General features: G+C 43.0%; 2 protein-coding genes across 3 annotated transcripts in view; both read left to right on the plus strand.

The window, feature by feature from the left end:
• Nucleotides 1–16,248, plus strand: part of LOC140722423 (uncharacterized) — a 324,366-nt gene that overhangs the window by 30,106 nt on the left and 278,012 nt on the right. The gene's annotated exons all lie outside the window — the stretch shown is intronic.
• The window catches only part of LOC140722452 (NACHT, LRR and PYD domains-containing protein 3-like), a 289,733-nt gene continuing 282,802 nt past the window's right edge, over nt 9,318–16,248 (plus strand). Inside the window, exons 1-2 of one of the 2 annotated variants that reach the window (XM_073037189.1) lie at nt 9,318–9,457; nt 10,864–11,014. The gene's annotated coding sequence lies outside the window, so the exon portion shown is untranslated. The remainder of the gene's footprint in view (nt 9,458–10,863; nt 11,015–16,248) is intronic. The other variant, XM_073037191.1, reaches the window with a different exon arrangement.

A 16,248-nucleotide genomic window follows, 5' to 3' on the forward strand; every position in this document is an offset into this window, starting at 1 on the left:
ATCAGTCTGTGACTTGGCTCAGTTTGTCTGTCTCCTTCCCATTCTGAGCATGCGCCACACACCCACTGAGATCACATTTTATTTACACGGCTGTGACTAGAGACTTTCTGATTATTATGTCCCTCCCGGCATTTGACGGTGGTAAACTCAGAGTCAGCAATGGTATTGAACCTCAGGAGTAGGTGATAGGCTTTTTCGTTGGAGCTCGATAAACTGCCGGTAGTTTGTGTCTGGATGAGTGGGTCGTTTTCAGACTGGAAGGAGGTAGCGTTTGGAGTACCCCAGAAATCAGTCCCTGACCACAGTTGTTCACAGTTTAATGTCCTGGCGGAGGTAGCGAGATGTGAGATGTCCCAGTCTGCTGGTGACGCAGAAAGAGTGGAGTTGGGGGAGGGGAGGCCATTCACATGCAATTTCGTGGCTTTGCAATCAGTACATAGTGCACTGTGGGGCTGCAGTGGCGGGTTCCAATCTGCTAATTAGATTTGCTGACGGCACTACATTGATCCGCCGGATCCCAAATAATAACGAGGCAGCCTACAGAGAAGAAGTCATCACCCCGACACAGTGGTGTCAAGAAAACAACCTCTCCCTCATTGTGACAAAAACAAAGGAGCTGGTTGTGGATTACAGGAGGAATGGAAACAGGGACCAAATTCAACATTTCCAAGACTGTTATTGACACAAAATGCACATTTTAATATTGATCATGACAAAATGTATTCTTCATATCGTTAATGACATAAAACATATTTACAGATTGTTACTGACAGAGAATCGTATGTTCCGTGTGTTATCTGAATGTACTTGCCTGTGATGCTGCCACAAGTCAGTGTTTCTCTGTACCTGTACCTTCCCGTACTTGTGCACTTGGCAATAAATTCAACAGGACCTGAGAAATGTCAGTGAGATTTGATTAGTGATGATCATCTTGGCAGCTCGGTAGGTCGAATGTATGCGACAGTACACTGTTAAATGCAAAACCCTGAACAGTGTCGATGATCAGAGGACTCCAAGTTCATCGCTCCCTGAAAGAGACCGCACAGATTGATCGGGTGATTAAGAAGGCAAATGGCATGGTTGTCTTTATTAGTTGAAGCATTGAGTTCAAAAGTCGGGAAGTTGTGTTGCGGCTGTTACGAGCCTGCGGTCGTACTGTGACTGTTTCTTTAAGAGCGCCGGCGTGAGGAGGCGGGGCTATGACGTCAGTCACAGGCTGACAGCGCTGACTGTGGACGGAACCATAAGAGAGAGAGAGAGCGATCTGCAGACAGGCCAGTCTAAAGAGAGAGAGAGAGAGACTGGAAAAGCTGATCGCTTCAGTTAGTCGCAGCTGAGGCTTGGAATTCTCCTATGCCCACAAGAGTGGGTTGATCATCGGTACAGGGAACCACAACGAATGTGTGTGACTGTCACTTCGTATAACCCATAGGAGTGGATTGTGGATTATCTTGTGTTAACCCTTGCCTGGGTATGTTGTGTGGTAACCCCTGGAAGACGGTATTCCTGTGACAGGTCACTTTTGCTGATAACTCGTATGTAGACGGATTCAACGGATAAGGACTTCGTCGATGGTTAATTTGAAGTAACGTCCTTTTCACCCTGTATTACAAATATCTCTCTCCCATCATTTATTCCGTGGATTACTGAATTTTCCTACTTTACCATCTCAAGACTCTAAGCTTTGTTCCCTCACGCTAGATAGTCTGGGAATTATATTTACACACATATACACATAACACTGCTAACTTTCCTTTATTTCGTTAAGTTACTATATTATAAATAGATACTAATAAAGAAGGTGACTTCAACATCAAACCAGACTCCAGTGTGAACTCTATTGCTGCTGGTTCGTTTCTAAAACGTTACAGTTCGTAACACAGTTTTATAAAACTAGTTAGACCACATCTGGAGTGTTTCATACAGTTCTGGTCGCCCCCATTCTCGGAGGGATGTCGGGGCTTTGGAGAGGGCGCAGAAGAGGTTTACCAGGACACTGCCTGGATTAGAGGGCATCAGCTATAACGAGAGGCTGGACAAACTTGTGTTGTTTTCTCCAGAGCGGCGCAGGCTGGGGCGAGACTGGATGGACGTTTATAAGATTACGAGAGGAATAGATAGAGTGGACAGACGATATATTTTTCCTGGGGGTTGAAATGTCTAATACATTTAAGGCGAGAGGAGATGTGAGCGGGAAGTTTGCTTCTTTCCACAGAGTAGTCACTGCCTGGGGTGGGAGACCAAACCGGTCAGCTGATCCCGTTTCCTGTTCACATTTTTTCTGCAGATCTGCAGCATCTGCGGGTCACTGCTCTACGTGTCCGTGTAGCTTCATCTTTCCCCGTTCAGACAAGGCAGTGAGATCCGGATCAGTCACGTCCTCTCGTTGTGGTGGACAATATGTTTTTTTTCCTGCAATATTTTCAGCATGTTTCATTCCACTGTTTTTACCTGCTGAATTGCAGCCGATGTTTCTGGGTGTCTGACCCGTTTATGTGAGAATTTAGCCTTTTCTATTTCTCTGAGCTTCTCATAAATGTCTACAGTTCAGTTAAGCTTCACTCCACTACTTCCAAAGCAACAACCCGGTCAGTCAAATAGTTCCACACAATTAAAATAGTTAATTACATTTAAAAAATATATTTTTGTACTATTTATATAATTTAACTACTTAAAATGTGTATTCTTATTTTAAGTCACAATTGTTAAAATCTATTGTTATGAATTAGGTTCTACTGCTGCCGCAGAGACAACGAATTTCATGACATATGCCGGTGCTATTAAACCTGATTCTGATATTGATATGGGAGACCCACCACCGGTCACCTGATCCCAGTTACTGCAGATCGTAATGTGAGTTTGAAGCCTTTTCCATATATTTGCTTTCCACAGAAATGACAACAGTTCCGTTTCCTTCTGCGGTTCCAGAGCAGAAGCTCAGTCTGTCTAATATTTCCACGTAATTAAAATGGAAAATTTGTTCATTCTCAAAACGTACTGAGCTACAGTGAAAATGCACACAGATCAATACATTTCAACAGTACATTGAGCTGATATACGACAGAACAATAACTGTAACAAAGCATTATGGCTGCAGGTAGACATATGGTGCAGGGTCACGTCGAGTTACATTGTGAGGCCGAGACCATTTTATCATTCATTTGGCTTATAGACACAGACAGGAAGCTGCCCTTGAGCTTGTCATTACTAATAACTGCAGGTCTTCTTTTTTTCTCACTTTCTCGTGGCACTAGACAGGGATGTCCATTAAGCCCTTTATTATTTAATCTTGTATTGGAGCCTTTAGCTATAACACTACGTGAAGCTAAAAATATTCTTGGTATCTCTATGAATGGAACCATACATAAGATTTCTCTTTATGCAGATGATCTTTTGGTTTTTATTTCAGATCTTGAGGAATCAATTCCTAATCTTTTGGAAGCACTTAAAGATTTCGCTAAATTTTCAGGATATAAACTTAACTTGAATAAAAGTGAATTGTTTCCATTAAATGTCTCTGTTAGTATATATAATGATATTCCTTTTAGAATTGTTAATATATTTAGATATTTAGGTATTATAATTACTAAAAAAATGTAAAGATTTCTATAAAGCGAATGTAGTTCCTTTAATGGACGCCAGGAAATAACTATTTTCTAGATGCTATCCACATACTTTTTCTTTAATAGGACGTGTTCATGCTGTGAAAATGATGATTTTACCTAAATTTTTATATATTTTCCAAAATATAGCTATCTTTTTAACTAAAACATTTTTCGATCAAATTGACTCTCCTATTTCTTCCTTTATTTGGAACAATAAGAGACCAAGATTTAATAAGTATCACTTAGAAAAATCTAAAAAAGATGGTGAACTTGCACTTCCTAATTTAAGACTGTATTATTGGGCTGTGAAAATTAGACAATCATGTTTTTGGTTATATTGGCATGATTTGGAATTAAAAGCTGTTAAACAATTTTATTTAACTTCAATTTTAGGAGCTCCATTTCCTTTACAGCTCTCTAAAATTCCAAATTTAAATCTTTACCCGGTTATAGATAGATAGATAGTTTATTCATCCCCATGGGGAAATTCAACTTTTTTTCCAATGTCCCATACACTTGTTGTAGCAAAACTAATTACATACAATACTTAACTCAGTAAAAAAATATGATATGCATCTAAATCACTATCTCAAAAAGCATTAATAATAGCTTTTAAAAAGTTCTTAAGTCCTGGCGGTTGAATTGTAGAGCCTAATGGCATTGGGGAGTATTGACCTCTTCATCCTGTCTGAGGAGCATTGCATCGATAGTAACCTGTCGCTGAAACTGCTTCTCTGTCTCTGGATGGTGCTATGTAGAGGATGTTCAGAGTTTTCCATAATTGACCGTAGCCTACTCAGCGCCCTTCGCTCAGCTACTGATGTTAAACTCTCCAGTACTTTGCCCACGACAGAGCCCGCCTTCCTTACCAGCTTATTAAGACGTGAGGCATCCCTCTTCTTAATGCTTCCTCCCCAACACGCCACCACAAAGAAGAGGGCGCTCTCCACAACTGACCTATAGAACATCTTCAGCATCTCACTACAGACATTGAATGACGCCAACCTTCTTAGGAAGTACAGTCGACTCTGTGCCTTCCTGCACAAGGCATCTGTGTTTGCAGTCCAGTCTAGCTTCTCATCTAACTGTACTCCCAGATACTTGTAGGTCTTAACCTGCTCCACACATTCTCCATTAATGATCACTGGCTCCATATGAGGCCTAGATCTCCTAAAGTCCACCACCATCTCCTTGTTTATTAAACAATCCCTACGGATTTGGGTTCAGATCTGTAAATTTTTAAAATTTTAAACAATTTAAGTTGTCTAGTTTTTTGCATCGAAACTTTTCATTTAAACCTTCAACAACTGACTGTGGCGACCCACTTCCTAGCGCACTCGAACCGGCTCACAAATAGCCAGCGCGCCGGCACAAAGGCCAGTCCCAAAAGGGCGCCAGGTCTGCTTCACCAACAAAGTGAAAAGCCTGCGGGGGATTGTGAGTACGTGCCCCTTACAGCATCCGCGCCCGGGGAGGGCGGGATGAGGGAGGCTTTAAAGCAAGGCTGTGAAGTTCGAATAAAATCTTCTTTAATTGCAGTTTACCGACTCCGTGTCGTTATTTTAACGCTGCGTGTAGCACACCGCTACAATTGGTGACCCCGACGGTCGTTCCAGCAAGCAGAAGTCCAAATCCACGTTCGGCAGATAACCTCAGAGGACACACGTTACTACTACGTGGTGAGCTCCCTCGACCAGGACACAGCGGCCCAGGTTGCGGAGTTCGTACAGTCTCCCCCAGCGGACGGCAAGTACACAGAATTCAAAGCCCTGCTCATAAGGACTTTCGGACTCTCACGGCGCGAGCGAGCTGCCCGTTTACTGCACCTGGATGGCTTGGGAGACGGACCTCCATCGGCTTTAATGAATGAGATGTTGTCTCTGGCCGGCGGACACAAACCCTGCCTTATGTTTGAGCAGGCATTGGTGGGCACACCGCTACATGACTCTATTTTTCTCCTATGGAAGAATAAAGGGATCCATTATTTTACAGATTTATTTTGTAATGGTCGATTGATGACCTTTGAAGAGTTAATTAACAAATTTTCTCTGGCTCATACACATTTTTTGCAATATGTTCACGTGAAACATTTTGTACAACAATGTTTACCTAAGTTTCCATATTTACAAGAATCTGATTTGTTGGATACCATTTTGAAATTGAATCCCTTAGTGTAAGTTTCCATTAGCAGAATTTATAATTTATTTTTGTTACAAAAAGAGAACCCATCACTAAAGATTAAACAAGATTAGGAGAGAGAACTTAATATGACCTTTGTTAATGAAGTTTGGCTTCGAGTTTCGAAAAAACGTAAATTCTTCTTCTTTATGTGCCAACCATTGTTTCTTTCAATTTAAAATTGTTCACCATTATTATTTAACAAAGGAGAGACTGTCTAAAATATTTTCTAGTATAGACAAATGCTGTGATAGATGTAAAACTGAAGTAGCTACTTTGTCACATATGTTCTGTTCATGTTCTTCATTAAAATCGTTTTGGAAATCTTTATTTTCTACAATTTCTAAAGCTCTGAAAATTAATTTACAACCTAATAGATTGTCTGTTCTGTTTGGAATAGTTCCACATCATATTCTGGGTATTTCATCTTCAGATCAACATGCTAATTGCATTTGTTACACTACTGACAAGAAGGGTTATTTTCTTAAACTGGAAAGATATTTCTTCCCCTACATTAACTGAATGGTTATCTCAAGTGATGTTATGTCTTAGTTTGGAAAAAAAAATGGAAGTAGAACTTTTTGATCCTCGATTCGATTTTGAGAGAAGATGGGGTTCTTTTGCCAAATATTATCATTTAATTTGAATTATGCTATATGGTTTCCTTCCGGGTTGTTGATTCCTAATGGTTTTTTCCCCCTTTTGTTGTAGTTAGTGGGGTTTTTTCCTAATTAGATGGGGTTCTTATTTTTGGTTTTTTCCATTTTTATATTTTACGATCAGTTTTTTCAGCTTTATTAATTGTATACATATTAATCTATTGAAGTTTTGTATCATTTTATAACTGTAGAAGATTATGTACAAATAAGAACAATTCTAAAAATGAAAAATGAAAACGACAAAACAATAACAGTAACAAAGCATTATGGCTGCAGAGAAAGTGCAGTGCAGATAGACATATGGTGCGGGGTCACGTCGAGTTACATTGTGAGGCCGAGTCCATTTTATCATTCATTTGGCTTCTAACCACAGACAGGAAGCCGTCCTTGAGCTGGGTGGTTCGCGCTTTAAGGCTTTTGTATCTCTTCCCCGATGGGGGAGCGGGTTTGCAGCGAGAATGTCCAGGTTGTGAGGATCCTTGAGTACATGGCCTGCTTTTCCGAGGGAGGGGAAGTGTAGGAAGAGTCCATGGAGGGGAGGCTTGTTTCTCTGATGTTCTCTGCAGTTCCTTGCAGTCATGGGCAGAGCAGTAGCCATACAAAGGCGTGAAGTATCGACAAGGAGCTCAGAGACCTCGGCCTTCACCCTGCCTTGTGTAGCTGGATCCTGGACTTCCTGTCAGATCGCCGGCGGGTGGTAAGAGTTGGCTCCCTCACCTCTGTCTCTCTGACCCTCAGCACACATAACCCACGGGGTTGTCTCCTTAGCCCCCTCCTTTCCTCTCTGTATTCCCATGACGTGTCGCCACCCACAGCTCCAATCTGCTAATTAAATTTGCTGATTACACTACACTGACTGGCCTAATCTCAAATAATAACGAGGCAGCCGACAGAGAAGAAGTCATCACCCCGACACAGTGGTGTCAAGAAAACAACCTCTCCCTCATTGTGACAAAAACACAGGAGCTGGTTGTGGATTACAGGAGGAATGGAGACAGGGACCAAATTCAACATTTCCAAGTCTGTTATTGACACAAATACACATTTTAATATTGATCATGACACAATGTATTTCATATATCGTTAATGACTGAAAACATATTTACAGATTGTTACTGACAGAGAATCGTATGTGGACAGGAAAGGAATGGAGGGTTATGGGCTGAGTGCGGGTCAGTGGGATTAGGTGAGAGTAAGCGTTCGGCATGGACTAGAAGGGCCGAGATGGCCTGTTTCCGTGCTGTAATTGTTATATGGCTATAATTTGTGTTCCGTGTGTTATCTGAATGTAATTGCCTGTAATGCTGCCACAAGTCAGTGTTTCTCTGTCCCTGTACCTTCCCGTACTTGTGCACTTGGCAATAAATTCAACAGGACCTGAGAAATCTCAGTGAGATTTGATTAGTGATGATCATCTTGGCAGCTCGGTAGGTCGAATGTATGAGACAGTACACTGTTAAATGCAAAACCCTGAACAGTGTCGATGATCAGAGGAATCTTAGAGTCCAAGTGCATCGCTCCCTGAAAGAGACTGCACAGATTGATCGGGTGGTTAAGAAGGCAAATGGCATGGTTGTCTTTATTAGTTGAAACATTGAGTTCAAAAGTCGGGAAGTTGTGTTGCGGCTGTTACGAGCCTGCGGTCGTACTGTGACTGTTTCTTTAAGAGCGCCGGCGTGAGGAGGCGGGGCTATGACGTCAGTCACAGGCTGACAGTGCTGACTGTGGACTGAACCATAAGAGAGAGAGAGCGATCTGCAGACAGGCAGTCGGCCAGTCTAAAGAGAGAGAGAGAGAGACTGGAAAAGCTGATAGTTTCAGTTAGTCGCAGCTGAGGCTTGGAACTCTCCTCTGCCCACAAGAGTGGGTTGATCATCGGTACACGGAACCACAACGAATGTGTGTGGCTGTCACTTCGTATAATCCATAGGAGTGGATTTTGGAATATCTTGTGTTAACCCTTGCCTGGGTATGTTGTGTGGCAACCCCTGGAAGACGGTATTTCTGTGACAGGTCGCTTTCGCTGATAACTCGTATGTGGACGGATTCAGCGGATAAGAACGTCGACGGCGGTTATTTTGAAGTAACGGCCTTTTCTCTACCTTTCACCCTGGATCACAAATATCTCTCTCCCATCATTTATTCCGTGGATTACTGAATTTTCCTACTTTACCATCTCAAGACTCTAAACTTTGTTCCCTCAGGCTCGATAGTCTGGGAATTACATTTACACATATATACACTTAACACTGTTAACTTTCCTTTATTTCGTTAAGTTACTATATTATAAGTAGATACTAATAAACAGAGTGTTTTAACCATCAAAACCAGACTCCAGTGTGAACTCTATTGCTGCTGGTTCGTTTCTAAAACGTTTCAGTTCGTAACACAGCTTTATAAAACTAGTTAGACCACATCTGAAGTGTTTCATACAGTTCTGGTCGCTCCCATTCTCGGAAGGATGTCGGGGCTTTGGAGAGGGCGCAGAAGAGGTTTACCAGGACACTGCCTGGATTAGAGGGCATGAGCTATAACGAGAGGCTGGACAAACTTGTGTTGTTTTCTCCAGAGCGGCGCAGGCTGGGGTGAGACTGGATGGACGTTTATAAGATTACGAGAGGAATAGATAGAGTGGACAGACGATATATTTTTCCTGGGGGTTGAAATGTCTAATACATTTAAGGTGAGAGGAGATGTGAGCGGCAAGTTTGCTTCTTTCCATAGACTAATGAGTAGCTGGAGTCTCTGCCTGGGGGGGTGGGTGTCACCAATCCTGACACGTGATCCCGTTTGCCCCTCCCATTTAACCGCAAATGGGCAGCATCTACGCATCTGTTTCCGAGGCCCCGCCTCCTGATGATGTAACAATCTCTTCGCGCATGTTCACAGTCTCCGGGTGGACGGTGTTTTCTTCTCCGCTCAGAGCTGAAGTGGGTCGGCTGTGTGTTCGGGAAAACCTTTCGTCTCTTGCGTCGTTATCACTGTCTGCGTGCCGAAGATATCACTTTCCCATCGGTGAGTATTGAGACCGATCCCAAGCCGGGAGATCCGATGTTGGCCGTGAGCCCCGAACTGTGGGCCAGGAATTCATTTGTTTCCCAACTATCTGGGCTCGTCAGAAATGTGTCGACTTCACTTAATCTGCATTGAACGATCCAAACCAGGAGCCCAGACTGTCTGTTTTCACAGAATTGAAATGGAAGTCCCGCCGTCAGGTCACGTGAGGCTGTGCGCCGCAGATTCACCCCGCCCTCCGCTTTGTGACGTAATATCACGTGGTGTGAAGTTGGCTGCTGAGTCCCATTAACTTACCTGAACTCGACTCTTTTCCTGAGGCTTCTCGCGTTTGTCCTGGAGCCTTATGGCTGTTGTGTCTTCTTCCGGAGTGGGGTGGGTGAGAAAGGAGAATGTCCCAGGTTGTGGGGATCTTTGGTTTCATTGCCTGCTTTACTGAGGGACTGGGAAGTCTAGGGGGAGAATGGTTCGAGTAGAGCTGAGCCATACATTACTCCTGCACGTTTATAGTCCAGCGACGGCGGTCGGTCCAGTATAGACAAGACAAGATCTGTATCCTAGGATCTGTAATACAAATTTCCTGAAATGGTCCTGTTTTAACCTGGAAATGGTGTGATAGTATAACAGTAAATGAAGCACAACTTTTCCCTGTAAATTATCCTGGAACCGATTTGTCTGTTTTTCCTGGAAATGTGTCCGGTGCAGTTGTTGCTAATGAGGTTCATATGAATAATCTCAGGAATGATCGGTGTTATGTATGAGGAGCATTTAATGGCTCTGGACCTGTGCTCAATGGAGTTCTGAGGGACAGTGGGGGTGGTGGGGGGATGTATGGTTAAGTAAACCTACCAAATGTTGAAAAGCCTGGATACAGTGGACATGGAGAGGATGTTTCCATTAGACAGAGAGTCTGTGATCTGACAGCACAGTCTCAGAATAAACTTGCTTCCCTTTAAAACTGAGATGAGAAAAAAATTTTGGCCAAAAGATGTCTGATATGTGGAATTTGTTGCCGCAGAATTTGTTTGAGGCTGCCATTTGGGTATATTTGTGAAGATTAATATACTGATGATTGCTGAGTAGCTTCAGGGTTACAGGAGGAAGGCAGGAATATGGTGTTGGAATAAAAATCAGCCATGATTGAATGGTTGAGTGGTGGAGCAGACCAGATGGATTGAATCACCTGATTCTGTTCCTGTGTCTTGTGTCTTACCATGACTGAATGATGGCTCCTTCTTATCCCGTATTGTTTTGTGATGTGTGAGGGACAATTAAAGATTGTTCACTGAGATCATTATATTTGCCAACGTTTAAATTTCAGTGAGTTTTGTTCCTAGTAACATTAAGCAGAAATGTTTGGTCCTCCTTTTCATTGTTAACGTGTTTCATTATCTTTCATGTTAAAGTTAGACCTGCAGTGAGAGATTTATTGGAAGAAAAACCACGACTGTAGATGAGGGAACAGCAACAAGTGAACCAGCCCGAGGATTGAGAGCATCAACTGGAGAGAACCCATCTGACTCGGAGATTCCAGTGATTCAGTCAGGAGAAAGTTTGGTGAGTCTCATTTACTCAAACTCTGGTCCTTTTCGACATTACATACCTGTACAAAGGAAGGTAGGAAATAGTTGGGAGTGAGACAGAATGTGCCCAGAAGAACCAGTTATGCCAGTACCAGTCAGACACAGTTGTGAAGAAGCTCCCCCTCCCCCCAATATTCCCTTTAAACTTTTCACCCTTCACCCTTAACCCATGTCCTCTGTTTTTTTTCTCCCCTGGCCTCAGTGGAAAAAGCCTGCTTGCATTCACTCTATCTATACCCATCATAATTTTATACATCTCTATCAAATCACCCCTCATTCTCCTACGCTCCAGGGAATAAAGTCTTAACCTATTTAACCTTTCTCTGTAACTCAGTTTCTCAAGTCCCGGCAACATCCTTGTAAACCTTCTCTGCACTCTTTCGACCTTATTAATATTCTTCCTGTAATTCGGTGACCAAAACTGCACACAGTACTCCAAATTCCCCCTCACTAATGCAATATACAACCTCACCATTACATTCCAACTCTTATACTCAGTACTTTGATTTATAAAGGCCAATGTACCAAAAGCTCTCTTTACTACCCTATCTACATGTGATGCCACTTTTAGGGAATTTTGTCTCAGTATTCCTAGATCCCTCTGTTATAGTGCCCTCCTCAGTACCCTACCATTTACCTTGTATGTTCTACCTTGGTTTGACTTTCCAAAGTGCAATACCTCACACTTGTCTGTATTAAACTCCATCTGCCATTTTTCCAGCTGGTTCAGATCCCTCTGCAAGCTTTGAAAACCTTCTTCACTGTGCACTACACCTCCAATCTTTGTATCATCAACAAATTTGCTGATCCAATTTACCAAATTATTATCCAGATCATTGATATAGATGACAAATAACAATGGACCCAGCATTGATCCCTGTGGTACACCACTAGTCACAGGCCTCCACTCAGAGTAGCAATCCTCCACTACCACTCACTGCCTTCTCGCATTCTCAATTCCCAATCAAATTTACTACCTCACCATGTATACCTAGTGACTGAATCTTCCTAACTAACCTTCGATGCGGGACTTTGTCAAAGGCCTTACTGAAGTCCACTACATCCACTGCCTTGCCTTCATCCACTTTCCTTGTAACCACCTCAAAAATCTCTAATATATTTGTTAAACATGGCACAAAGCCATGTTGACTCTCCCTAATAAGTCCCTGTCTATCTAAATAATTGTCAATCCTATCTCTTAGTACTCCTTCCAATAATTTACCCATGACCGACATCAAACTTGCCAGCCTATAATTTCCCGGATTACTTTTAGAGCCTGCTTTAAACAACAGAACAACATGAGCTATCCTCCAAATCTCTGGCACCTCACCCGTAGATAACGACATTTAAATATATCTGCCAGGGCCCCTGCAATTTCAACACTAGTCTCCTTCATGGTCCGAGGGAATATCCTGTCAGGTCCTGGAGATTTATCTACTCACCTCAAAATAGCAAGCACCTCCTCCTCTTCTATCTGTATAGATTCCATGACCTCAATACTTGTTTGCCTTATTTCCATTGACTCCATGCCAGTTTCCTTAGTAAATTCAGACACAAAAAAACCATTTAACATCTCTCCAATTTCTTTTGGTTCCATACATAGCCAACCGCTCTGATCTTCAAGAGGGCCAATTTTATCCCATAACTATCCTTTTGCTATTAATATACCTGTGGAAGCTCTTACTATCCTTCACCTTGACTGCCAACACTACCTCATGTCTTCTTTCAGCCCTCCTGATTTCTTCCTTAAGTATTTGTTTGCACTTTTTATACTACTCAAGTACCTTCTTTGCTCCCTGTTTCTTATACATGTCATACATCTCTCTCTTCTTTATCAGAGTTCCAATATCCATCGAGAACCAAGGTTCCTTATTCTTATTCACTTTGCCTTTAATCCTGAGACTTTGTTCCCAGGGTGTCCTCATGGGCCGTCCAGAAATGATTTCAGCTGGTGACAGCCCTGTTTTCCCCTGTGGGGTAACCCTCATGTGGAATCGGGCTAATGGTTGGACCTTCAACCAAGTGAGTCCAGTTTCCACTGTTAGTCTGGCCAATTTACTCTTCAGAGTGCCATTGGCTCTTTCCACTCTGCCAGCGGCCCGTGGGTGGTGTATACAGTGGAATTGTTGCTTGATAGCTAGTTTGTTACATACTCCTTCATTTACTTCCACCATAAAGTGTGAGCCATTGTTGAACTCAGCATCTGTGGCTTGTACCTGGGAATTATTTCCCTTAATAATACCTTCACAACAGTCACAGCAGTATTAATGGTAGTTGGAATAACTTCAATCCATCTACTAAACACATCTATAATAACTAAGCAGTATCTATAGCAATGTACTCTAGGCAATTCAATAAAATCAACTTGTAGACACGAAAAAGATCCACCTGTCAAGGGAGTCGTACCCGGTGTGCAGGGTACAGGTTACCAACCATTCCCTCCTTTCCCAGGTGTGTACAATTATGTATATGATCGAACAATATTGGTAAAAACTGTGTAGGAACCCAAACCTGTCTTGCTGGGTGATCCAAAAACCTATGTTGGGGTCTTTCTGGCACCCCATCTGGGACCACAGTTTTCACTCCTCCTCAGAGGCGTCCCCCTGAGAAGAACAAAACTGGAGGTGGCTGTAGAGCGGTGTGTAAGTTCTTTACAAAGGTGACATTACTAATGGGGTGGCCAGAGGAAGTCAAGAATCCCCATGTTCCCAGAGAGCCCCGTAGTCATGTACAATTCCAAATGCATAACGGGAGTCTGTGTAAATGTTCCCACTTTAGTCTGTTGCTGGGATACAGGCATGAGTCAGAGCAAACATCTCAGCCTTCTGGGTGGAGACAGCTGCTACAAAAGAGGCCTGTTCAATTACTTCACTGTCCGTCACTATTGCATAGTCAGAATATTGTTATATTCTGAACCCAGGGCAAACCCTGAAGGTGGTATTGGGAACCACCAGTCCTGTCTGTCACCAAAAGAAATCTGGAACTTCGACCAGAAATGCAATGCCGTCTCTTCCTTTAACCTCTCCAATCACCGTGACTGGGAATTTCTGTCACTCGAGGGGTGCATAATATTAGCTTTCCTCAGTTGAGCACCACGTAGGGTCATAGCACAGAGACACATGAGGGTCAGCGGCTGGCAGAAGGGGTTCAAATGTGCTGGAGTTCAGATAAAGTGCCCACCACTGGGTGGTCAGAAACTGAGGAAGCTATCAGTTGTTCGCAGTTCCAGCATGATATCCTTGTCCGTGCATAGAATCTCAACTTCAAACGGACAAAGCAAGTCTCTCCCTACGAGATTACACCCCTGTCTGGTGGTGACTGTAAATGAAACCTCACACTGGTTCCCCTGGAATTCCACCTGCAGTGGCTGGGTACGTGAATACATACGTTCCGTGCCTTCGAAACCAGACAGAGTGATTGTGGCATCTGATAGCTGGAATTCCTTTTCCGATACTATTTCCTGATCGAGAGTGTTGTGGTTGCCCTCATATCAATCATAAATGGAACTGGATTTCCAGCAACTTGCAATATTACATTGGGCTCTTCCTGAGGGTTGGCACTCATGGTTGGAAGCATCTTCTCGTCAGTTTCTAAACGGGTTGTTGTCCCCACCTGTCCCTTGGTAGGTTTTTGTTCCCATTTCTGTTCCTCAGATATAGCCCGCTCGCGTCCTTCTTCCCGCTGAGCATATTCACCTTTAATATTAGTTCCCTTCAGGTTTGATCGAGATTCGAAAGTTGGGTCCTAATGATATGTCAAAGCTCGTCGCATTCGATTTCGGTCATTCTCTGGCCAGTCCATTTTATTTGTTTTAATCATGTTGGCTAACTTAGTTGGTAAGCATTGGAGCAGTAGGGCATTGAACTGGGGGGATAGATTCCCATCATTAAAGGCTTGGTCTCCTGCGAAGGTGCCGTAGCAGGCCACAAATCGCTCTCAATAGTCTGGTCCCCATTCCCCAGGCTTAGGTTTGCATTCAGGTACTTTAGTGATGTTTACAGGTTGCTGGAGAGCCCTTTCCAAGGCTTGAATAATCTGGTCTGTCTGTTCATTCTCATTATGGTTTCCCACCTGTAACTCCTGATAGGTTTGGTATCTCAATTTTACCTTCCATTTCTGCCCTTCATCAGCTGAGAGAATCATGCAGCAGAGACCGAATAAATCTTGTGGAGTCACATTAAACATTTGTATAGTACTGTGGACACACTGAGCAAACTGTGCTGGTTTTTCTTTTCTATCTGGGGCCTGATTCATGATCATTATCATTTCTTGAGGCTTCCAGTCTGCATACACAGGAATCACTGAAGGGCTGTCCCTCCTCCTAGACCTAGCAGTTTGCTGCTGCTGTTCAGGAGGATTTAAACTAATGTGGCAGGGGGATAGGAACAAGTGCAGAGAGACAGAGTGGGTGCAAAATGGGGGCAGAAGGAAAAAGTAGTAAGGAGAAAAGTAAAAGTGGCAGGCAGGCAAATCCAGGGCAAAAATCAAAAAGGGCCACTTTTCAACATAATTGTATAAGGGCTAAGAGTGTTGTAAAAACAAGCCTGAAGGCTTTGTGTGTCACTGCAAGGAGCATTCGTAATAAGGTGGATGAATTGAATGTGCAGATAGTTATTAATGAATATGATATAGTTGGAATCACAGAGACATGGCTCCAGGGTGACCAAGGATGGGAGCTCAACATCCAGGGATATTCAATATTCAGGAGGGATAGACAGGAAAGAAAAGGAGGTGGGATAACGTTGCAGGTTAGAGAAGAGATTAATGCAATGGAAAGGAAGGACATTAGCCTGGAGGATGTGGAATCGATATGGGTAGAGCTGTGTAAATCTAAGGGTCATAAAACGCTGGTGGGATTTGTGTACAGGCCACCTAACAGTAGTAGTGGTTGGGGATGGCATTAAACAGGAAATTAGAAATGCGTGCAAAAAAGGAACAGCAGTTATAATGGGTGACTGCAATCTACATATAGATTGGGTGAACCAAATTGGTAAGGGTGCTGAGGAAGAGGATTTCTTAGAATGTGTGCGGGATGGTTTTCTGAACCAACATGTCGAGGAACCAACTAGAGAGCAGGCCATTCTGGACTGGGTATTGAGCAATGAGGAAGGGTTAGTTAGCAATCTTGTCATGCGAGGCCCCTTGGGTAAGAGTGACCATAATATGGTGGATTTCTTCAGTAAGATGGAGAGTGACATAGTTAATTCA

This window comes from Hemitrygon akajei, unplaced genomic scaffold (assembly GCF_048418815.1).
Source record: "Hemitrygon akajei unplaced genomic scaffold, sHemAka1.3 Scf000077, whole genome shotgun sequence".
In the NCBI taxonomy this organism is placed as follows: Eukaryota; Metazoa; Chordata; class Chondrichthyes; order Myliobatiformes; family Dasyatidae; genus Hemitrygon; species Hemitrygon akajei.